This window comes from Molossus molossus, unplaced genomic scaffold, assembly GCF_014108415.1.
Source record: "Molossus molossus isolate mMolMol1 unplaced genomic scaffold, mMolMol1.p scaffold_m16_p_1, whole genome shotgun sequence".
In the NCBI taxonomy this organism is placed as follows: domain Eukaryota; kingdom Metazoa; phylum Chordata; class Mammalia; order Chiroptera; family Molossidae; genus Molossus; species Molossus molossus.
Genome location: NW_023425344.1, coordinates 188,384,720 through 188,410,495, shown reverse-complemented (window position 1 = coordinate 188,410,495; position 25,776 = coordinate 188,384,720). Strand labels below are relative to the sequence as shown.

The window sequence follows — 25,776 nt, the reverse complement described above, 5'->3', positions numbered from 1 at the left end:
AGAACCAGAGATTTGAATGTAAGACCTGAAACCATAGAACACATAGAAGAAAACCTAGGTGGTGAGCTCCTGGGCATTGCTCTTAGCAATGATTTTGTGTATTTGACTCCAAAGGCAAGGGAAACAAAAACAAAAACATGAAAAAAAAACAAATGGGACTCTATCAAGCTAAAAAGTTTTTGTACAACAAAGAAAACCAGGAACAAATCAGAAAGGCAACCTACTAAATGGGAAAAGATATTTGCAAATCATATGTCTGATAAAGGGTTAATATCCAAAATATATAAAGAACTCATATAACTCAATAGCAAAAAAAAGCAAACAGTCCCAGTAAAAAGCGGGCAGAGGATCTGAATAGATATTTTTCCGAAGAAGATAATACATATACATGTATATACAATGGAATACTACTCAGTCACGGGAAGATGAGATATTGCCACTTGCAACAACACAGATCTACGTTGAGTGTGTTATGCTAAGTGAAATAAGTCTGATGGAGAGAGACAAATGTTGTATGATTTCATGCATATGTGGAATATAAAAAAGCACAACAAAACAAACAGAGAGGCATACAACAGATTGGTGTTACTAGAGGGAAGAGGGTGAAGGGAGGGAAATGAGGAAAGGGGGTCAATTATATAGAAATGGGTGAAAACTAGATGTTTGGTGGTGAGCATGATGTAGTATGTACAGATATCAAATGATAATGCCATACAGATGAAACTTATATAATGCTGTAAACCAGTGTTCCCTCAATAAAACCAAAACCTTTTTCTGACTCAGTGGTGAGTGAAGGATGTTCATAATAATATTAATGACCTTTTCTAAAGATCATTCTCCAATAACCAGAAAACTCACCTGTGTCTACTCTTTAGAATAAACTCTGTGCATTTGAAAAACAAAACAAAGCAAAACAAAAAATTATAAGTAATTAAGTAAATAGTTAAAAAGTAATATAAAGAAGTATAGGATGCTGGAGAATTGTGTGAGCCTTGAGCCTTATTTTCAGTAAGATGAAGGAGTGTAGGGTCAAAAAGGAATGAGTTTGGTCCTGGGATCCTGTAGATGGGGGCTGAGTTGAAGAGCCTGTGGGCAGAGGAGTCTGGGCAGGTGCCCTGGACAGTGGGATCTTGGTTTTACAGTTCTAGGTACTTCCTGTCGGAACCTCCCATGGAATACTCTCTCCCTACTGTGTGTGTAATCTTCTCTACGAGATGCTACCTATTTTTGCTTGTCCAACTTTAATTTCTATCTGCCCATCCAGCAGAAAACATCTTGCTGTGCAGGTGAAGTCCAGGACTGAAAATGTGATTTCTGACAAAAATACTTATTTACAACATAGTGGTTAAGGAAGTTACTTTCCCTAATATGTATAGTCTAAGTCAACCAGTGAAATTTCCTCAAGTTCAAATTTGTAAGAGAATGATTAACAGTAAGAACTACCTCATATTTGGACTATTAGGTGCAATCTGATATACCAAAGTCACTTGAAGAAGTATTAATTCATCTATAGAAGACACATTTAATTACCTTATTTATTTACACAGTTTTCTCCACACCAGCAATTGGGTCCTATTCGTACTTACTTTGGCTTAGAAAAAATGACAGAATTTACAATGTAGACAAACTTATTGGAAGATGGAGTTGGTGGTGGTATGGGTGGGTATAAGAGAGGAGCAAAGGAAAAAGGGATAAATAAATAGTGACTGGAAAGTGGCATTTTAATTTAAACCTTTTTAAAAAAAGATTTACCCCTTTTTATTTATACACAGTGAAACACCCTCTTTATGAGTTTAGATAAATGCATACAGTCAAGGGCCCATTGCTACACAACTAAAGAATGGTTTGATTATCTTAAACATTATATTTGTTTCGCATTTTATTGCCATGTTTGGGAATCGAGTTCACAAGATACACTTCTTGGTGATAGCTCATCCTTGGCGTTGAACCTTCGACTCCAGTACCTGGCCCAAAGTGCCTTTCACGGGGTCTGGTGTGGCTAACTGATGCTTGAACACATATTTCATTCAGTTTTACATATATCTATACATGGGTGATGCCCTGTCCCTTACTAACGACAGATGTACCCATTGCCACAACTCTGGTCATTTCTTTTCCATTCTCCCAAATGGAAGGATTAAGTCAGAAGATAGACACTCATGTGAGGCATTTCCTATGCCTCCGGGCTGCTCTCCAGAAAGGTTGTCACTTCTCTCTACCAGCACATGGCAGAGACCGTCGCACTGTGGCTTACAGACTGGAGGAGGAAAATGCGACAGATTTTCTCAGCCAGCAGCTAGGGTGACACTGAGCTTCAGAGGTGGCCCGTGGTGTTCACAGCCTTTTCCAAGATATCGATCATTATGTTGATCAGTGGGAGCTGGGGTAAAAGAATAGCGGGGCAGAAAGTCCTGAAATCTTGTCACGAGGTGTGGGATAGTGGAAAGATCATTAGAGTGGCGGCCGGGAGGCCTGGCTTCTGGGATAACACACGTTAGATTTTCCACCCCTTCTCTGACTGTCACTTGCCTCTAGGATGGCACGGCTTCCAGCTCTTGCCCCATGTGCGGCTGTGAGGGGCACGCGTGTCATTTCGCCAGGGAGCATGGTGAGCCTGTCAACACGGAGCGATGGCAGATGCTTCTCGGGGAGGAGTGACCCAGAGCGGCCCTGTTCTTGCACCCAGTTGTTTCTTATGTCTTTCAGGGGCAGTGATTCAGATCTTACCCCAAGAGCACACTCTAAGACACTTCCCATAATTGGAGCAAAATGGTGCTCGTGGTTAGTCAAGATGTTTAAATGTCACTCGGTGATTGATCACTTGTGAGTCATGGTGAGGCACCGTACCGCTTAGCTGTCAAAGGACACAGTGCTGCACAGAAAGATCGATTTGGTAATTGGCCATCCCTTGGGGTAAGTCCCTGCAGAGAGTTCTGGCTGACACAGAGAATCCAGGAATCTCCCCAAAGGTCGTTTTTCTGGAAACATTTACTCATCGATTGGTAAGAGCTGGAGATATTGGGCAGCTGCACTTGGGTAGCCCAATGCCTGGCACATACTAGGTCCTTACTACATGAATGACACATAATTAGAGCATGAATGGGAAAGTGTTTATGGGAAGATTGACATTAAACCAGTGCTAACATGGCTCTTGATTCTGTGGCTGTTACACGTACGAGAATCCTCTTGCATAGTGCCTGGCGCACAGAAGGACAGCAGTATTTGTAGTGCTCCAGTAAAGTATGAACAAAAGCTATGGGGGTACAGCATTCAGAACCCCAACATGAGAAGTTTTATTGCTCCTTCAGAGCTTAACCCCTGAGCTGAAAAGAAGTGCATTTATTTCTCCTGTCCAATGTTTCCACCATCACAATAAAGAAATATCCATTGAATACATTCCATAGACTAGACCATATTCGATCCTCACAGCTTGATGAAGTAGGTTCCATTATTACCATCCCAATTTTACAGGTGAGGCAATGAACACACGTAGGGTAACTTGTCCAGCGGTATTTGGCTACAAAGCGGCAGGGCCAGGCTTCCCCCACAGGCAAGCTAGACTCCAGACCCCCACTCCCACCCTCATGCTATGTGTCCTCTCAAGACACACAAGGCCTGTTCTGTGTTCTCAGTACCATGTCACAGGGATAATTCCCCCAAATGAGGCATCTGGTCACTTTCAAAAAACAGAGAGGGAGGAAGTAAACTCATTACTACTTACCAATTAAGCACCACTCATTTAGCAAAGGAAACAATTAGGATAAAATATCTTGATCATGGAAAAATCAAACAGCCCTTCCAAACCAACATTTAAGCCACATTTTCTGTGGCCTGGCTTTCTCCCTGGATGGGTGGCAGGCGGACTGACCTTTTCTTTTTTTTTTTTCCCCTGGACATTTCGACATTTTATAGACATACAGAATGCATTTGCAAAGTGCTCATAATTTGAAGTCTCTGCATAGTGCTCCTCCCTGTAGTCCTTGCCATGATAAACATGCCCAGATAGCAAGTTCACAGAAGGTTGTGAGCTTTGAAGTCTTTGAAAAATCCGAAAATTATATGACAGTGTTGTATATGTAATCACGGGTGAGAGCAAGCCAACATCTCTCTGAGTGCCAGACACACGGCCCCTATAAATTCTGGGCTAAGAGCAGAAAGTGGTGGTCCTGTTTACTTAAACTCCAGGATGGAGCGGGCATGGTTAGCATCACAGTAACGGACACAATCAGGAGATCAGAACAGGATCGCTGCTACCAGTTCTGTGCATTTAGAGGTCACGCTGGTATCCATAGCTCAGAGGAAGAAAGTCTCCACACTCTAGGCTGGATTAAATAGAACAGCTTCATCTTTCATTGAAATGCATGTTAGAGAATTACTAAATGTCTGAGGATCTTACAGTTCAATCTTGAGGAGATAAAGGTTTATCAGTGAGAATTTACACTCTCTTGGAGGCCCTTTGAAGTTACATCTGTGTTCTCTTAACTGGGAGTTTCCCGGTCCGATCCCGGAGGACCCCATAGGACATTTCTCTTTATGGTGCTCTGCTTCAATGGCAACAGGAATTTAGTTACCGTTTTATGTGTATCAGGTTTCGATTTTGATGACCTATGAAATTATGTCCAGGAAGTAGACTTCAGTTCATTGCTTAGCAGAAAGCATCTGATTATTGTGTTGCTAAAGTCCCACGTGGAATTCCTGCACTTGGATTTTCCATCAATTTGTTCCCCACACTTTTGTAAAATTATGCAAATTGTGGCCCGATTGTTTTAAATTTAAAAGGATGTCTAGGAGCATCGATAAGTGTGTACTGGAAATGTCACCCGAAGCAATCTTGATGGACAGATGTGACATGTAAAATGCTCTGGGTGTATCGCAAGCAGTTCCCACAAACCACAGTGAAAATGATTCACAGCAGCGGGGTTACAGTGAGAGGTTCTCGGACGTGTGGTGCCATCAAGTTGTGGTGGAGTGACTAAAGACAGCAATATGGAAAGACTTCAGAATACTGACAGGAGGGGAAGGCCAAATGATGAGATCTAGGCTACCTCTTTGATCCACCCACGGGATGAAAGTTTGTCACAGTAAATAATGTAGATGAAACTGAGAAAATCTGGCAATGAACATGTCACAATCACATCTCAAAAAGAGAAGAGAGCTTTCAGATTTCAACCTGCTAAGGTCTCAAGAGTGGAAATATAAAACCTTTAAAACTTTCCTCTAAGGTTAGATTATTTTGTTTGGTTAATCTTTAACTGAGGATATTTTTTCCATTGATTTTTTTTTTTTTTAGAGAGAGTGGAAGGGAGGGGGGGAGAGAGAGAGCGAGAGCGAGAGAGAAGCATCGATGTGAGAGAGACATATTGACTGGTTGCCTTCCAGGCCCAGGATCGAACCTGCAACCCAGGTATGTGCCCTTGACAAGGAATGAACCCTCGACCCTATGGTGCATAGACTGATGCTCTAACCACTGAACACACTGGCCAGGGCGAAGGTTAGATTTTGAGGTTCAAGTTAAGATTTCCACTCTAGACAGACCACCTGAACCCTGAAGGGTCTGGTTAATAGTGTGCAGGTTTTGTTTGGCTGTTGTGAGAGGAAAAATAATGCCTCCCTCACATCTAAGGAGTCACGAAGTGACTGTTGACCTTGAAATACTCTCTCCTCCTGCTTGGTGATAAGCTAGTGAGACTGGTGTACAGAGTTGAAATAGATATTCTGGACCTTGTTCCACCTTCTCTCCTCCAATTTTAGTCAATATCTCCAACCTTTTCCTAGCCACTAGGGCTCGGAACTGGCCATCACCTTTGACCTTTCCCCTCTCCTTTTCCTTTCTGTTGCCAAGTGTTATTGATTCTATTGTTGGCATAATTTTTTCTTTTTATCCTCACCCGAGAACATTTTTGCATTTAACTTCAGATAGAGTGGGAATGAGAGAGGGAGGAAGAGAGAGAGAGAAATATCGATGTGAGAGAGACACATCGAATGGCTGCCTCCCACATGACCCCAACCGGGGCCGGGGACAAACTGCAACCGAGGTACCTGCCCATAGTGGGAACCGAACCTGGGTCTCTCTGGTTCATGGGCTGACACTCTAACCGCTGAGCCAAACCAGCCAGGGCTATATGTACTTTCTGAATATATACTTTCTTCTTCATCCCTGTTGACATTGCCTTAATTTCAGGTACTGTTATCACTTGCCACGATAATTGTAAGAGGCTGTGATCTAACCCTAGAGTCTGTTTTTCTTCCTTGTTTCCCACTATCTCCTTCCACTCACTATTTCCCAGCCACGCTGAGACATTGCATTTGACGATCCTTGCAGACACTGTTCTCTGACACTGCTCCTGCTGTTCTCTCTCCCAAATGGCTTCCCTCCTGTTGTTGTACACAGGTCATACCAACCCTCCAGGCCCAGTGCAAATGCTCTCTGCTCCCTAAAGTCTTCTCCCATCATGAGCCTCTTCTTGCTCTGTTTCCTTTCCCATTGCGACGTTCTACCTTTCTTTTTTTTTTTTTTTTTTTATCCTCACCCGAGGATATTTTTTCATTTTTTGTACAGATAGAGTGGGAGGGAGAGAGAGGAAGGGAGAGAGAGAGAGAAACATTGATGTGAAGGGACACATCGAGTGGCTGCCACCCGCATGACCAACAAGGGCTGGGGACAAACTGCAACCGAGGTACGTGCCCTTAGCAGGAACCGAATCGGGGTCTCTCTGGACCGCAGGCTGACGCTCTAACCGCTGAGCCAAACTGGCCAGGGCGCGACATTCTACCTTTCTAAGGGTACTTATAAGAGCAAAATTTGTCATAATAATTTGTTGTTTTATTTATTCCACTAAACTCTAACTCTTTAATGTAACAATCCATGTCTAATTAACACAATTAACACAAGCTTTGGATGGCTGGTTCTGTAATTTTTATTCTGCAAATCATACAACTCATGAAACGGGATACTAATTATTTAATGGTACAGCCTATGTCTAAAAATTGTTCATAACTTGTTTACTTGCAAGTCAATTTCCTGGATGCCAAACCAGAAGCCAGTTGCTGAATGACTATTATAGTGTGATTGCTATAACCAGGCATAGAACCAATGTTTTTTTTTAGCATTAACTTTTAAAAATAACTAAGTGGAAAAAATCAATTTGATAAAAGTTTGGCCTGTTATAAATAGAATCATTAAGATTTCCAGAATAAAGTATTTTTGTTTCTAATGCTGAGAAAGTATATGAGAATAATCAAAAATAGTACGGACATGATTTTACAATCTTTATAATATTTATTTATTTATTTTCCTACCCGAAGATACATTTTTGCATTTATCTTCAGATAGAGCAGGAGGGAGAGATGGAGGAAGAGAGAGAGAGAAACATCCATGTGAAAGAGACACATCGAGTGGTTGCCATCCACACGACCCCAACCCGGGCCGGGGACAAATTGCAACCGAGGTACGTGCCCTTAGCAGGAACTGAACCTAGAACTCTCTGGTCCGCAGGCCGATGCTCTAACCCAGTAGTTCTCACCCTGTGGGTCACGACCCTTTGGGGGTCGAATGACCCTTTCACAGGGGTTGCCTAAGACATAACAGTAGCAAAATTACAGTTATGAAGTAGCAACGAAAGTAATTAATGGTTGGGGGTCACCACAACACGAGGAACTATATTAAAGGGTCACGGCATTAGGAAGGTTGAGAACCACTGTAACTGCTGAGCCAAACCAACCAGGGCACAACCTTTGTTTTTTAAGTACAACTAATTCTAATTAATGCTCATTATACATATAAGTATTGTTAGCATCATTCCTAATAATTTTATTAAGATTTTTAAGAAGAGACGTTTGAAGTATAGCAATGCTTTTAGGTATTGGTGTTAAAATTAAATCATAGGATATTTGAATGACACTCTCTTTCTTTACCTAATTGTGATGAACTGGAATTTATATTTCTAGTATATCTGTGGGGATCAGACACATCTAGGCTCTTGGGGGAATGAGTAAAGTCACACCAGCTCTTATATGGAATGAAAGGAGGCTTCATTATACAGAAGCAGAGGTAGTTGATGGGTTAGGAACACAGACTCTAGGAGTAGACTGCCAGGTTCAAATTCTAGTCTGGCACTTCCTAGTTCTGCAACTTTATGAAAGTTTCTTAATAGCTCTTTCTCTGACTCCTTATGTGCAAAAAGGCACACCTCACAGGACTGATCTAAAAAAGAACGACGTAACTGTGTGCACAGCTCTTAGAGCACGTGAAGTACTGCACAGCTATTAGGAGGTGTTACCTATCGCTGTTATTGTGAAATGGTATATTTAGAAGGGTTGCATACACATTGTAGCCTGAGCTTCTTATTTAGTAGATGAAGAAGCTGAGGCCCAAAGAAGTCGAGTCCAGCTGCTCATCAGGGCCTGGGTCCTCACGACAGGGGTCGTGGGCTCTTAGGTTCCATGCTAGGCCCAGTGCTATGTGTGGGACATTGAGTTGCTACTCTCAGGTGTTGGAGGCTCAGACAAGTGGACAGGTGAAGATTACAGCAAGGCGTGCAGGGTGCCTGATGGGGACGTGCGGCATCTTGTGGGAGCTCAGAGGAGTTCCAGATTTCTTAAAGACTCTCCAAAGGGAGTCCCCAGGGGAAGGGATAATGCAGGGAAGACCTGAAAGATGTTGTCTTAGTCTGTTTGGGGTGCTATAACAAACTATCATAGGTTAAATGGCTTATAAACAAGAGGAATTTATTTTTCACACTCCCAGAGGCTGGGGGTCAGCGATCAGGGTGACAACATGGTTGAGGCCTGGTGAGGTCCCTTTCCAGGCTGCACACTGCTGTCATCTCACGTCCTCACAGAGTGGAAGCACAGATGGGAAATGAACTCTTCTGAGGACACTAATCCCATTCATGAGGAGGGTCCAATCCCAATGATCTCGCCGAACCCTATTCACCTCCCAAGTCCCGCCTCCTCATACCCTCACAAACAGGGGCTTCAACATGTGAATTGTAGAGGGACACAAATGGTTAGTGCACAACAGCTGTGGAAGATTTAGCTGGATAAAGGAGATGGGGTATTCAGGCAGTGTGTACAAAGGCCCCAATCTGCATCTACTGTACATGCAAAACCAAAGAAGTCCCATCTGGTCAGAGTGCAGACCTCTTGCTTTCTTTAAAGCAAATGAAAATCTCCTTAGCCCCCACTCTATAATTTCAATACTGGCTGTTTATTAAACCCCCCTTTTACATTTTACTGAGTTCAACAGGGTTCCCCAAATTCATGTCTACCCAGAATCTCAGAATGTGTGGGCTTCTATGTAAACAGAGTCTTTGCAAATGTAATTAAGTTAAAGTGAGATTATACTACATCAGGGTGGGCACTAAATCTAATGACTGGTGTCCTTCTATGAAAACCAGGTGAAGACACAAAGACGCAGGGGAGACACACAGGGAGAGCACCGGGCAACGCGCAGGCGGAGAGGAGGGAGGAATGTCAAGGAGTGTCAGCAGCCACCAGAAGCAAGGGGCCGATTCCCCCTCAGCACTTCCAGAAGGAACCAACCTTGCTAACGCCTCGATTTCAGACGTCAAGCTTCCAGAACCATGAGGGGATAATTTTCTGTTGTTATAATCCACACAATTTGTAGTAGTTTCTTATTGCAGCCCTAGGAAACTGAAAGAGCATTCTGGGTATGAGTAACTCTTTCAGGTAATAAGGGTTTTTAGTAAGAAGAGACAGACATGGTCTGCCTTTGGGGAAGGAAATGTGTGTAGTGGGTCACAAGCTATTCAATCCATCACTCACATGCCTGAACACACTGGTGCGTAAGTAGTGAAAAACAATCCCCAACAAGCCTTAACCTAGCCAACTTATCATAGTCTTTTCCAGCTCAAATAAACTCCTTTTGATCATGAAGTCTTTTTAGGGCCCTTGGGTGTCCTTCTCACCTGCTCCTCTTGCAGATGGCATCTGGGTTCATAGAGAACTCATTTGACTTTGGGACAAGGACAGAGGCGGGAGGCTGGTATCGTGCTGGGTCCTTTGTGTTCTCTTGGCTCAAGCAGAGATCTTCATCTTGCCCGGGCCCTGCCCTGCATCAGCCCCAGTGCTCTGCCCCTGCTCCCAGCCTGGCTGCATTTGAATCCATGCTGGGCAAGGGCATCCCTAGAGCTGAAGGAAACAGGCCACTACAGCAGATTTCCTAGGTGCCTTTACGTCTTTCTGGATGCTTCTATAGTCGGCTCCCTCTTGAAGCTTAGGCCCCAAGCTAGGAAAAGCCAGGACTCTGAAGTCTGTCTCCCTAGTTTCCCTTCCTCCTCTGGTCTCTGGCAAGTCTTAACCCCATGTCTCACCCTCCTCCTTCTCTGGGAAGATATTTATGTCCCTTCCTTTGATCGACAAGCCACACGACAGCACAGCCGCAGCGCCTCACACAGAGAAGAATGCATGTAGGTGGCTTTCCTGAGGGGTGGGCTGCCCGGGCAGTACCTGCAGCCTGCAGGACTCAGTTCCTGCCTGCCCCTGCCTGGTCTCTGAGTTACCAGGACCTAGGAATGACTTTCGCTGATGCAGTGCAGTGACGATGAACTCACTCTGCTCTCCACAGTCATGAATGTGGTAGGATGTGTGTCTGTGACTCACTCTAGCCATTTGGAGTGGAAACCCAGGTGACAGAGGGCGCTGCGGTTCTCTGAGGTTGGGTGGCCTGGGAGCTGAGAAGGGGAGACACAAATGGTCAGTGACATGTTTTTCTCTTGGATTGTTAGCTTATGGGACGAACAAGATCCTCCCTACTCACCTCCTACTCATCTTTTAGGATTCGGCTTCATGTGTTATCCTGAGGTTTCCCCTTGACAGCTTGACAGTCACGTAGAAATAAGTACTCCTCCCGTAGTTCCAGAGCGTACTGGACAGGCTGTACTGCCGTTCGAGTTCCTATCATATTGTCTCACGGTGGCTTATTGACAATTCATTGCCCTTTCCACTAGAAAGAAAGGTTCTTGCTAGGGCAGAGACCACGTCTTGGTTATCTTGGGATCCCCAATACCTTGCAAAGGGGTTGGTACCGAATTGGGGCTTGGAAAATAGTGGCGCACCGCACGTGTGAAACGTCCTAGAGATAGTCCTGATTAGGAGCATGAACTCCTTTGATCTTAGAACCTGCACTTTCCAAATGATGTGTTAAGAGGTAGGCGTTTCTCATCTACTGATGTGCAGGGCAGGCTGAAGGGGTAAAGAGATAAAGGGAAACACTCTTTTAAAGCCACGCGGTCCTAGTCCTTCCTTCTTGCATGGAGGACCGACTGCTGAGGAGGAAGTGGACCTGCCATGAATGTTAACAGAGCCTGAGTTTTGGGCTGGTCCTGTGTCTTGAAGGTTCTGAGACGGCGAGAACCACCGGAGCCCTGAAACCGATCCAGATGGAGCTCCTTCCAGATGGACTCCTCCATTCTTGTAAATGCCACTTATTGTTGTAGGAACTTATTATGATGTTAATGTATAAGAATGTAGAGCCCCCAGATATCTCCTGAGCACGTATTTTGTGCAGAGAAGACACTGTGCTTTCCTGACAGCAAGGGACACGTCATTTTGGGGAGTGTTCCTCTCACTGTTGCCTACAGTCTATTCCAGGATTCAGTTTTGGTTGTGGAACCTTTGCCATTTGGAAACGAACTGTTAGGATGACTTTTGCAACTAGGTATGCCAATTGTCTGGCTTGGGGTTAGGCTGTCTGGTTTAGAGCTAGGTCATCTCGTTTTGCAACATATGGTTCAGCATGCATTTGAAAGGGCAAGTTAAATGCAAATCATCTGGTTTGGGTGAATTGGACTGGATCACAACAAACTTCCTGGGTCCCACTGTCTGCTTTGTGTCTGAATGTCTGCCCTGAAAGGGATATTCAGGAGAGCTATCGAGGGAAAGTCCAAATCGCTGAGAGGATCCTGTCCCCAGAGGTGACTTTCAACACCCAGAAACTTGGGTATCTTTTTTTTTTAACCCATACCAACTTAATTTTAATGTAGTGGTGGATTTATATTATTTTTAGTTTACTTGTAATTCCTAACATTTTAATAGTAGAGAAGGAAACGCCTCTATTCTTTTTTTAAAAAAATCTTTATTGTTGAGTGTAAAATGTATTACAGATGTTCCACAGTTTTAAATCTGTGTCTCTATCTAACTAACTTACTTAACTTAGTTAAGTTAGAGCTCAACTTCTAAAGAAATGTCTCCTTGCATTCTCTGAGTTTTTTTTGTTCTTTCTGTGAGTTGAGTAATAACTAACACTCAGTTGTGAATCTTCTCATCAACGTGGAAAGTTTCACATAGGAAATGGCACCACCAAAAGGGGTCAGTTGTTTATGTTGATTAGTGTAAGGAAACCTACTTTCTTACACAAGAGGTTAACTAACCAGCAGGAAGTGATTTATGAGCAGATTGGGGGAGAAGAAATTAAATTGTTTTTTTTGATGCACTTTGGCCCACTGCACCACGGGAAGAACCAGAGAGTAAACGAAACTACAAGAGGTTAGAAAACTCGCTTTTTAGATATGGTGAACCTGTTCCTAAATGAGAAGTGAGTAGATTTTAGGCACTGAAGGGAAGAGGTCAGGGTGGGGCAGAAACATTTTTAGTGTACTTCCTTTAGCAGCATTATGGGCTCTTGGTTTGAGTTTGGCAAAGAAAGAATTTAGAGTCAAGAACTCTAGTACAAGAGGAAGTTTATTTAGCAAGCAAAGTGAAAGTACACTCAAAGGGAATAATCAAGCAGGCTGCTCAGAGATCTGCCTTGGCCTTTTAGGAAGAGAGTCACCGAGGCAGAAATGAACCAGCTGGGCTGTGTGGACTCAGGAAGCAAGTTACAGAGGCAAAGGCAGGGCCATTGGAGAAGAAAGCAAAAGATACACGCCTTAGGAAAGAAGAGGGGAAAGGCATGGGTGTGTCTTCAGGGCTTTTAATCTGTTTTCCAAAGGCAGGAATTTTAGGAGAGGTTTCAGGGGAGGATATCAATAGAATATTCATCAGCTTTCCAGGTGTGTCCTTTCAGGGTCGTGGTCTCTACTGAGTGGTTGGTTCTAGGGGGTCATTAGTCATTTAATCTGGTCCTGATATTGACCATGGTATCTGTTTCATCTGGTTTTGCTGCTTTTCTGGGCCTGGAGGCCTAGGTATCATCTCTAGCTTGACCAAAACTCCATCTCTGTGGTCCACAGACCCCAGGATTTGTTCATAAGATGATCTGATGCTGATCAGAACCTCATTGTCCTGAGAGCAGAGTGCTTAAGGGAGTGGTCGTGCAAGGGAGAAGGAGGCAGGTGAGTCAGGGTGCTGGGTGAGGTCAGTTTAAATCAGCCATCTGTCTCAGTTTCCCCTTGCCAAGGTATTTTCCTGGCTTCTTACTATCCTGCTGAAACTTATAAAAATTAATTAATTAATTGTTACAGATGTTTCTCTTTTTCCCCCCACTGATTCCCTCCTCCCCTCCCTCCGTGCCCTGTCCCCAGCTTTGTTGTCCATATCCATTGTTCATGCATACATGCATATTAAGTTCTGTGGTTTATCTCTCCCCCACCACCCTCTCTTCTGGGGATTGTCAGTCTGTACCCCACTTCCATGTCTCTGGGACTACCCCATTCCTCAGACTGTTATGTTCATTATAGTCCACAAAAAAGTGAGATCATATGATACTTGTCTTTCTCTGTTTGGCTTGTTTCACTTAGGATAATACTTTCCAGGTCCCTTTATGTCCTCTCAAAGGATAAGAGATCTTTCTTTCTTACAGCTGCATAGTACTCCATTGTGTGTATGTACCACTGGTTTTTTTTATCCATTTGTCTACTAATGGAAATTTGGGCTGTTTCCAGATCTTAGCTATTGTAAATGGTGCTGCTATGAACATGGGGGTACATATATTCTTTCTTATTGGTGTTTCAGGCTTCTTAGGGTATATTCTTAGAAGTGGGATCACTGGGTCAAATGGAAGTTCAATTTTTAATTTTTTGAGGTAACACCATATTGTTTTCCATAGTGGCTGCACCAGTCTGCATTCCCACCAGCAGTATACTAGAGTCCCCTTTTCTCCACACCCTCGCCAACACTTGTTTGATGATTTGCTGATGGCAGCCATTCTGACACGTGTGAGGTGATACTTCATTGTTGTTTTAATTTGCATCTCTCTGATGATTAGTGATGATGAGCATTTCTTCATATGTCTCTTAGCCATTTGTATGTCCTGTTTGGAGAGGTGTCTATTTAGTTCCTCTGCCCATTTTTCACTTGGGGTTTTTGTCTTTCTTTTGTTGAGTTGTATGAGCACATATATATTGGAAATTAACCCCTTATCTGATATATCATTGGCAATTATGCTCTCCCATAGAGTGGGTTGCCTTTCCATTTTGATGATTGTGTCTTTTGCTGTGCAGAAGCTTTTGAGTTTGATGTAGTCCCATGTGTTCATTTTCTCTTTTGTTTCTGTTGCCTTAGGTGATGTATCAGTGAAAATTCTGCTGCGTATGATGTCTGAAATTTTGTTGCCTACAGTTTCTTCTAGGATTTTTATGGATTCATGAGTCACATTTAAGTCTTTTTTCCATTTTGAGTTTATTCTTGTGTATAGTGCAAGTTGATGGTCTAGTTTCATTTTTCTGCATGAAGCTGTCCAATTTTCCCAACACCATTTATTAAAGAGGCTGTCCTTACTCCACTGTATGCTCTTGCCACCTTTGTCAAATATTAACTGAGCATATTGCCTTGGGTTCATTTCTGGGTTCTCTGTTCTGTTCCACTGGTCTATATATGCCTGTTGTTGTGCCAGTACCAGGCTGTTTTGATTACAGTGGCTTTGTAGTATAACCTGAAATCTGGTAATGTGATCCCTCCAACTTTGTTCTTCTTTTTCAAGATTGCTGTGGCTATTTGAGGTCTTTTTTGGTTCCATATAAACATTTGAAGTATTTGTTCTAGTTTTATGAAATATGTTGGTATTTTGATGGGGATTGCATTGAATCTATAGATTGCTTTGGGTAATATGGACATTTTAATGATGTTAATTCTTCCAATCCATGAACAAGGTATGTGCTTCCACTGTTTTATATCTTCCTCTATTTCTTTTTTCAATGACCTGTAGTTTTCTGTGAATAGGTCCTTTATTTCTTTGGTTAAGTTTATTCCCAAGTATCTTAATTTTTTTGCCACGATGGTAAATGAGATTGTTTTCTTAGTTTCTCTTTCTGTGAGTTCATCATTGGTGTATAAGAATGCCATCGATTTCTTGACATTCATTTTGTATCCTGCTAATTTTGCCAAATTCATTTATTAAGTCTAGTAAATTTTTGATGGTGTCTTTGGGGTTTTCTACATACAGTATCATGTCATCTGCAAATAATGACAGTTTCACTTCCTCCTTTCTGATTGCTGTGGCTAAGACTTCCAGTACTATGCTAAATAAGAGTGGTGAAAGTGGGCATCTTTGTCTTATTCCTGTTCTTAAGGGAAATGCTTTTAGTTTTTGCCCATTGAGTATGATGTTGGCTGTAGGTCTTTCATATATGGCCTTTATTATGTCGAGATATGATCCATCTATTCCCAGATTGCTGAGCGTTTTTATCAGAAATGGGTGCTAAATTTTGTTGAATGCTTTTTCAGCATCTATTGATATGATCATATTATTTTATCTTTCATTTTGTTTATGTGGTGTATCACATTTATTGATTTGTGAATATTGTACCAGCCTTGCATCCCTGGGATGAATCCCAGTTGGTCTTGGTGAATAACTTTTTTGATGTATTGCTGGATTTGATTTGCTAGTATTTTGTTCAGGATTTTGGCATCTATGTTAATCAGAAATATTGGTCTGTAGCTTTCTTTCTTTGTAGTGTATTTTTCTGGTTTTGGAATTAGAATTATGCTGGCCTCATAAAATGAGTTTTGAAGTCTTCCTTCTTCTTCAATTTTTTGGAATAGTTTGAGGAGAATGGGTATTATTTCTTCTTTGAATGTTCGATAAGATTCCCCCGTCTGGGCCTGGGCTTTTGTTTGCTGGGAGAGTCTTGATTACATCTTCAATTTCTTCTGTTGTTATTGGTCTGTTCAAGTTTTCTATTTCTTTCCAGTTCAGTTTTGGGAGACTGTGTGGTTCTAGAAATTTGTCCATTTTGCTTAGATTGTCGAATTTGTTGCCATATAATTGTTCGTAATATTTGTTAACTATCCTTTGTATTTCTGTGGTGTCAGTTATTATTTCTCCCCTTTCATTTCTGATTTTGTGTATTTGGATTCTCTCTCTTTGTTTCTTGGTGAGTGTAGGTAAGGGTCCATCAATCTTGTTTATCTTTTTGAAAAACCAGCTCTTTGTTTCATTGATCCTTTGAATTGTTTTTTTGGTCTCCATGTCATTTATTTCTGGTCTGATCTTTACTATTTCCTTCCTTCTACCTGATTTGGGGTTTTCTTTTTGTTTGCTCTCTAGTTCTTTAACTGGTGAAGTTAGATAGTCTATTAGACATTTTTCTTGCTTCTTGAGGTAGGCCTGTAGTGCTATGAACTTCCCTCTCAGAACTGCTTTTGCTGCATCCCATAAATTTTGTGTTGTGTGTTCATTTTTATTGGTTCCCAGGAAGTCTTTAATTTCTTTCTTGATCTCCATGGTAACCCATTCATTATTCAATAACATGCTATTTAGCCTCCATATTTTTAAATGTCTTTGCATGTTTTTGTTGCAATTGATTTCTAGTTTTATGCCATTGTGATCTGAGAAGATGCTTGATATGATTTCAATCTTCTTGAACTTGTAGAGACTTAGTTTGTGCCCTAACATGTGGTCTATCTTTGAGAGTGTCCCATGTGCACTTGAGAAGAATGTGAATTCTGCGGTTTTAGGTTGTAATTCTCTAGATATCTATTAAATCCATTTGATCTAGCGCTTCATTTAGAGTCTGTGTTTCCCTGTTAATTTTTTTGTCTAGAAGATCTATCCAGTGATGTCAGCCGGGTATTAAAGTCCACTGCTATAATTGTATTGCTGTTGATTTCTCCTTTGAAGTCCTCCAAAAGATTTTTAATATATGTTTGTGCTCCTAAATTGGATGCATATATGTTTACCAAGGTTATATCTTCCTGTTGGATAGTTCCTTTCAGTATTATGTAGTGGCCTTCTTTGTCTCTATTTATGGCCTTCATTTTGAAATCTATTTTATTAGATATGAGTATTGCTACCCCAGCTTTTTTTTTTTTTTTTTGCTTTCTGTTTGCTTGAAAGATTTTTTTTCATCCCTTCACTTTCAACATATGTGAGTCTTTTGTTGTGAGGTGGGTCTCTTGTAAACAACATACATGTGAGTCATGCTTTCTTTTCCAGTCATCTACTCTGTGTCTTTTTATTGGAGCATTCAAACCATTGACATTTAAGGTGATAATTGATATGTACTTATTTATTGCCATTTTTGTGTACTGTGGTTCTATTTTTCTTTCTCTTTCTTCTACTAATTACAGCATTCCTTTAAGCATATCTTGCCATGCTGGTTTGGTGTTAATATATTCCTTTAGCCTTATTTTTTTCTGGAAAGCTCTTTATTTGACTTTCTATTTTGAATGATAGCCTTGCTGGATAGAGCAGTCTTGGATTCAAATCCTTTTTTTTTCATGACTTTGATTACTTAATGCCACTCCCTTCTGGCCTGTAGTGTTTCTGTTGAGAAGTCAGCTGAGAGCCTTATGGGGTTTCCTTTGAAGGTCACCTGTTGCTTATCTCTTGCTGCCTTTAGGATTCTCTCCTTGTCTTTAATTTTTGGCATTTTAATTACTATGTGTCTTGGTGTGGACCTGTTTGGGTTTTTCTTACTTGAGGCTCTCTGTGCTTCTTGAATTTGAATGCCTTCTTCCTTCACCCAGTTAGGAAAGTTTTCTGTCACTATTTTTTCAAATATATTCTCTAATTCTTGTCCATTTTCTTCCTCTTTGGGGACTCCTATGATGTGAATGTTATTACATTTCCAGTTGTCCCACAGTTCTCTTAAACTGTCTTCCTGTTTTTTAATTGTTTTTTTGTTTTGGTTTTCTGATTGGTTAATTTTTTCTACCCTGTGTTCTTATTCATTGATGTGGTCCTCAGCTTCCTCTACTCTGCTGGTTAGTCCTTCCAATGTGTTCTTAATTTGTGCTATGTCATTCTTCATTTCCAATTGGTTGATTTTCAATGTTTCCATAGCTTTAGTCATGGTGCTGATGTCCTTACTCATGCTGTTGAGCTTCCTCAAGATCATGGCACTGAACTCTACCTCTGATAATTTGCTTAGCTGCATTTCAATTATGTCATCTTCGATAGAGTTCTCTTGTTCTTTCATTTGGAATTTGTTTCTTTGTTTCACGATTTTGGCTATCTCAGTGGGTTTTAAAGCCTGCCAAATTTTCCCTGTGAGTGTTGGTGTTCTGCTGTTTGTGGCTCCCTCTACTGGGTTTGGATGGGCCTGGGTGGGCCCACTTTAAACACCACTGTCAAGTCTTAGTTTTCTGGGTAGATTTGCAAGCCCAGGAAAGGTTCAGTTATCCTCTAGCTTTTTTCTGGAGGGTAGTAGTCTCAGTTACTCAGTGCCTTGGAATGTAGCCCTCATGTTCTGCATAAGAGGATTTCCAGAGGGTGGGATAGATGCTGGTTATTAATGAGCCCTAATTTGCATTTCTTTGCCTCACCTGGGAAAGTCTGAATCTCCGAGGGGGAGGGCTGCTGCTTCCTCCACAGTTTGGGGAGGGAGCACATTGGCCCCTGTCCTTTGTGGCCACAACTCAGCAAAAACTCTGAGTGCCCTCCAAATCTCAGATGTCCCCACAGAGTTCCAGCCCAATCAGCCCTCCCTCTGCCGTAGCCCCCAGGTGAGTGGCTGTGGTTATTTTAGTGCTCTGTCCTGGCTCTCTGTGCTGTGGAGCGGGCTTGGTCTTTATTCCCCAAGGGCGCTGCTCACAGCTAAGACTGCTGCTGTCCGTGGGCTCCTAGCCCGCCACCCTCTAGTGCCTCCGCAGATCCTACCAGTGTCCCTGGTTTTATGGTCTTGTCCTGCTGCTTTTTTGTTGCTTTTTTTCTGAGGATTTGTCTTTATTTTAGTTGTAATTCTCATTTGGTGCTGGGAGATCGTCTGCGTAGCTTCTATTCTATCTGCCTCCATTTTCACCTCCTCTATTCCTATCTTGTGTGTGGCTGGGTCGCACAGGCCTTCCTGGTGCCCCCACACCCTGCAGGTCCTGTGGGTAACTGGATCGCACAGTCCTTTTGGGGACCCAGCTCTATGCCTATGTTATGGGCTTCTGGGTCTCACAGGCCTCTCTGGTGCTTCAGCACCCCACAGGTCTATAGGGTAATTGGATGGCACAGTCCCTGCTGGGTTGCACAGGCCTCTCTGGTGCTTCAGCACCCCAGAGGCTCCGTGGGTAACTAGATCACACAGGCCCTACTGGGTTGTACAGGCCTCTCTGGTGCCCCGCACACTTCAGGTTCTGTGGGAGAGCAGCTGGATCACACCAGTCTCTCTCAGGCTCCGGCTTCCCACTGCTCTTGTGAGCTACTGGACCACACAGGCCTCTGTGGAGCCCCAGGTCCCGCTGCTGGTGTCTGGGGAGTGCTGCTGCCCTATGGGGCTCAACTCTGCTCAGATTATGCTGTAGTTTGTGGGGATGGGTCTCAGCTGCTGGTCTGTGCTTCTGTTGCCTGGGGATGGATGTCTGTTCCCCAGCCTCTGTTGCTGGGGGTATATCTTGACTCTGATCAGGTCGCTACTATGGGGGATGGTGCTGGGCTCCGGGCTGTCTGCACCTTCCATGACCGGCACCTTGGGAGCTCCACTACTGTGCACTGGTCTGTGTTGACACAGAGTGTCCACTGGTCTGATGGTGCCAGGTGCACTGGTGGGCTCAGGTTGCTGGGCCCTAGCCGCTCCCACTGCCTCCTCCCAGGGAAGACCCGGGATCTTCCAAATGGTGGGACCTCCCCGAAGCACAGGGAGAAGCGCCCTGAAGAGCCGCTTACCGCGGTAGCCGGCTGCTCCGTCCACAGCACAGGAACCTTCTGCTTCTTGTCTTTGCACTGCTCGGGTTTGGTTGTCCACCTTCAAGTCCACTCACACTCTCTCACACACTCGCTCACTCTCTCACACACTCACCCTTCCTCCTGTCCTGCCCGCTGCCATCTTTGCTCACCGAGTTGTACTACTACTGGAACATTTTGTACTGGAGTAGTGGTTTTCAACCCCTAGGGCTGCAGGAAGAATATATTAAAACTTCTTTTTATTCTACTTGATCTCATCATTTAAAACTGTCTATTTCTTGTGCTGTTTTATGGTTTATAGAAAGGATATGCTTGGGGACTACTGTCCTAGGAAGAGGAGAAGTCAGGTAATTGTATCAGAATGGAAGGTACTGAAGATGTGGAGTAGCTCAGAACCCAGAGCTTTTCCTTCTCTTCTGATACAAGAAATGTGGTAGCCATTGGGAAGATTCTAGAGAGAGAAGAGGGAGAACACTGACCAATGTTAGACAATGTGATAGGTGCTGGTTTATGTCTTATTCTCCTTCTATCACTGCACATGCAATTTACTCATGCATTCGTTCTTTTATCCATTTAGTGAATATCTCATTTGATTTTCACAAACAGCTAAAGAAAACGGTTTTACTTTTCCTAATTTTACACCCAGGAAGCTAAAATGTAAGGCAGTTAAGTAATTTGCACAATATTTCGTCACTTATACCCCAGCAATTCTCACACTTTGGTGCAGAGGTAGTTTACAGCGTGGGCTCCAGGGTTCCTCTCAAAGGGATGCAGCGTCAGGAGGTCAGCTGGCTTCTAGTCTCCTCTCAGCAGGTGGATCGTTCAAGAATGTGTTTATTAAATTGGGAAATACTTTGTTCTGTCCCCCCCCCCCTTTTGTATTGTATGTGTTTAAATCATAATTTTAGGCCAGAGGTACTTCTCTGTCATTCAGGTTGACACCGAGGCTTGGGTTGACATTTCAGTCAGCTCAATATTTCTTTCTTGGCATTAAAAGTAAGCAAGCTCACAAACAAACACAAACAAACAAACAAACAAACAAACAACACCCCATAAAACCCTTGTAATGGCTAAATTCCTGGGAATTGATTAATTCTTGATTAGTTCATATCATTGTGATTAAGTTGAATTGACACAAAGTGACTGAGTCTACTGCTTGGCAGTTCCCTAATCAACAGCAGAGCCTGTTTTCTCCTTTGGCTGCAGAACCCCCTCATCTGCATGCCTGACTCCTCCCAGTACTTGGTAAGAGTCTCATGAGCAAGAATCACATTTTGTTCATCTTTCTATGTCTCACAAAGTGCCTAGCAGAGTATCCGCACTTACTGAATAAAAATCTGTTTAAATCCATTTCTTCCAACTGTAGATTTGGAATGATGGGTCAGGACATCCCAGTTGTTATAGGTGGTTAATCTGTTTGCGTAAAAGGATACTTCATTGGCTTTCTTAGCTGTCTTGGCAGTGGAACTTGGTATATTCACAGCTACCAAGAAATACTCAATGCTATTTATTCTGTTCAGAAAAGCTGCATAGCTGCAGATTCTCAAGCATAAAAATTTTCATGGCTTGGCCCTGGCCTGTTTGGCTCAGCCGTTGGAACGTCAACCTGCGGACCAGAGAGTCCCGGGTTCGGTTTCCGCCAGGGGCATGTACAAAAAGAAATTTTTTTTCATGGCTTCCTTTTGAGAAATTATATATAAAGTCAGGGGACAAGGTAAGAGGGTGAGTAAATTAGGAAAAACTTTTCTCTCAAATGCTCAGCTATTTAATCAAAATTCTTTTCACCTAACTGACTGGATTGTGGTGAAGGCAAGTTGAGGTGATCACCAAGAAAGCTCTTTGGAAACTCTAGATTACAGACATGAAGGTCATATTTACAAAAAGTAAGATTTTAAGGCAAGACAAGTCCTCTTGAAAGCGTAGAACTTCTGGTGTTCTGACCATGTACATGCTGTCCAATGAAGACTACAGATTAAGTCCTGTTCAGATAATATTGTGGACAAAAAAGGTGCCACCAAGTAAACTTGAGGGGAGGCCTGCATGCGGCCTTGCAAACTCAGAGACCTAAAGCACACAGGTGCAAAACTGCTCTTCTCCGGAGCATTTCTCAGTTCGTTGAGATTATGCTTCTCGTCAATTTGGCTCAAATCAACTCATAAAAATTCTTGCAAGTTTAGACATTTCTTATTATGACAATATTATCTAGCGGGAGTAACATAAAATTTACCATGTAACCACTTTTCAGTTCAACAGCATTAAGCACATTCACGATGCTGTGTGACCATCACCACTACCCATCTCTGAAATTTTTTCAACATCTCTGTCTGAAATTCTGTACCCAGTGAACTATAACTTCTCATTCTTCCCTCCCCCAAATGCTGGTAGCTTCTATTTTTTGCCTACTCTAGGCATCTCATGTAAGTGGAATTACACAATATTTGTCCTTCCGAGTTGGCTTATTTCACATAGGAAAAGGTTTCAAGATTCATCCGTGTTGTAGCATGCATGAGAATTTTGTTCCTTTTTAAGGCTGAATAATATTTCATTGTACATATATACCACATTTGTTTATCCATTCATCCATCGGTGGACATTTGGGTTGCTTCTACCCTAACCCTAACCCTAACCCTAACCCTAACCCTACCCTAACCCTGAATGACATTGTTGTGAACATTGGCATACAAATATCTGTTTGAGTCTTTGCTTTCAGTTCTGGGAATATACCTAGGAGTGGAACAAAGCCAAACTTTTACTTATTTATTTTTTTCTTTATTGATTTTAGAGAGAGAGGAAGGGAGAGGGAGCGAGATAGAAACATTGATGAGAGAGAACATTGATTGGCCTCCTCCTGCATGACCCCCACTGGGGATTGGGCCCACAACCTGGGCATGTGCCCTGACCGGGAATCAAACCAGGAACCTCTTGGTGCATGGGTCAACGCATAGCCACTGAGCCATACCAGTTGGGCTAAACCAAACATTTTTATTTCTTTAGCCTCACCTGAGGACATTTTTGCATTTATCTTCAGATAGAGCAGGAGGGAGAGAGGGAGGAAGAGAGAGAGAGAAACATTGATGTGAGAGAGACACATTGACTGGTTACCACCCACACAATCCCAACCAGGGCTGAGGACGAACTGCAACTGAGGTACATGCCCTTAGCAGGAACCGAACCCGGGTCTCTCTGGTCTGTGGGCCAATGCTCTAACCGCTGAGCCAAACCAGCCAGGGCTAAACTGAACATTTTTTGAAAAACTTATTTTTATTGTTGAATGTATCACGGATATCCCTCCTTTCCCACTCCCATCCCCCTCCTGCCTTCCCCACACTACTGTCTGTGTCTATTGGCTATGCATATATGCAAATAAGTTTTTTGGTTTCTCTCTTCCTGGCCCCTCTCCCCACTTCCCTTTGAGGTTTGTCAGTCTAACAACCAATTTGCACTTTTTAATCCCTTTATCTTTTTCATCCATCCACCCAACCCCCCTCCCATCTGGCAACCAACCAAAAGGTCTCTGTATGAGTCTGTTTCTGTTCAGCTTGCTCATTTTGTTTGTAGATTCAATTGTTGATAGATATGTATTTATTGCCATCTTATTGTTCATATTTTTTATATTCTTTTTCTTCAAGAAGACCTGGTAACATTTCATATAACACTGGTTTGGTGGTGAACTCCTTTAGCTGTTTCTTGTCTGGGAAACTCTTTATATGGCCATTGAAGCTAAATGATAGCTTTGCAGGATAGAGTAATCTTGGTTGTAGGTCCTTGCTTTTCATCACTTTAAATATTTCTTGTCATTCCCTTCTTTTGAGAAATTGGCCGACAGTCTTATGGGAACTCCCTTGTAGGTAACTAACTTCTTTTCTCTTGCTGCTTTTAAGATTCTCTTTGTCTTTAACCTTTAGCATTTTGATGATGATATGATGTGTCTTGGTGTGGACCTCTTTGGGTTTATCTTGTTTGGGACTCTCTGTGCTTCTTGGATTTGTATGTCTGTTTCCTTCACCAATTTAGGGATGTTTTCTGTCATTATTTTTTCAAATCAGTTTTCAATTTTTTGCTAAGCCAAACTTTTAAACCCTCATTTCCTCCTATGTGTTTTTGGTTATTCAGAGCAAGTGCATCTGTGTTTACACCCTAAGGAGTGAGCTTCTTTCTTCCCCTTCATTGTGCTGTAGGCTTCTTTCACCAAAGCTCCTCTTCTGTGTTGGTCACATCAAGATGCAGCTACACAGAAATGAGATGGGACTCTAACTGCTGTTTGCCTGTAAAAAGATCTATTTCAATTAGGCCTCCCAACTGACACTACTTTGGGATCTAACAAGTTAAGATGAGCTACGAGAAGCTTAGCTGAGGGTCATGTAGAGAATATACTTTTATAGAGTTCAGTGTCAATTTTTGATAAATGACTGTCTGTTGGGCACTTTTAAAATACAAGTGAATGAGACAAGTGCTGTATTTTAGAGCAGCTCACATTTTAGAGTAGGCTACATACATGTTAGTAAGCAACAAGTAACTGTACAACAATGCTGTTACTAATCATTTGTTTATTCAACATTCATCAAGCACCTACTAAACACTGTTCTGGCCCCGAACAAGACAAAGTCTCTGCTGTCCTGGAGCAGACCTTCTAGTGGGGGGAAGTGAATAATGAATAAGAAATATATAGTAGAATGGCTGTGTAATTTATTACAGAAGAAAAGAAAACAGGATAAGGATAGAGAGCGGTAGGGTGTGTGTTGTTTTAGGTAGGCTGACCAGGGAAGGCCTCTTGGAGTCAGTGACATTGAGCAGAAGTCTGAATGAAGTGAGGGAGATAGTCAAGGGGATCCGAGGGAGATAAGAGAGCCCGACAGAGAACAACTACTATAATGTCATGTTCCTGACTGAGACTGATAAAGACCTTTGGGACTTTAAACGATGAGACAAATAAATCTGATGCTCTGTGATTTTAAGTACATAATTCTATGACACTGTAAAATTATTTTTATTTAAATACCCAAAGACCTATCTGCAAAAGATACTTGCATTTTAAAATGAACGAATATTTCAGAATGGTAAGAAATCAGTTCTTGGAATCTCTCTCTCTCTCTCTCTCTCTCTCTCTCACACACACACACACACTATGAAAGCTTCTGTGCATGAGATAAACATGAGCAGCACTGTGTGATAAGCCCTTCTCTATCCTTTCTACTTTCTTCTCCCATCAGGATTCCCCATTCTGTCAGTGTCGTTAGTTATGAAAATAGTTTGATTAAATCACTTGACTAATTAGTACATAAAAAGCCAGAGCATTTTAAACCAATTTAGAGCTTTTTAAAGAAGCATTTGGCAGAATATTTTTAGTAAGCCAATGAAAGGCATCTCTAGCCTTGAAATTTCAGAGAGAGTGACAAGGCACATGAACTTTTTCTGGTATCAGAAACTTTTAGGCAGATGGAACAAAATCACAACATGTAGATCCTTAATGTGCACTCACACCTTTATGGTGCAGGTCTGAGTGTGGGTGTATGTGAGAGAGAGAGAGGTGAAATGGAAGATTCAATCCTTACAGTCCTCAAGCAAAGCAATCTATGAGCAAGGAGAGGAGCTGGCAGACATCGTGGGATGTGTAGGAGGGTGGTGCCGAAGCCAGTCTCTAGCAGTGACCAAGGGAGGAACCAGCGATGCTGGGAAGATCAGAAAAGTCTCTGGGGAGGTCATATGTGATCTGGTTCTTTAAGGACAGATTGGAGAGTGAGAAGATGAAAGGAAAGATACCCTAG

The 25,776-nt window shown here is 42.3% G+C and overlaps 1 protein-coding gene across 1 annotated transcript in view; it reads left to right on the top strand.

The window, feature by feature from the left end:
- The first annotated feature begins 12,436 nt into the window (after nucleotides 1-12,436).
- Nucleotides 12,437-25,776, top strand: part of ATP8B4 (ATPase phospholipid transporting 8B4 (putative)) — a 254,349-nt gene continuing 241,009 nt past the window's right edge. The window contains exon 1 of the mRNA XM_036258095.1: nucleotides 12,437-12,507. The gene's annotated coding sequence lies outside the window, so the exon portion shown is untranslated. The remainder of the gene's footprint in view (nucleotides 12,508-25,776) is intronic.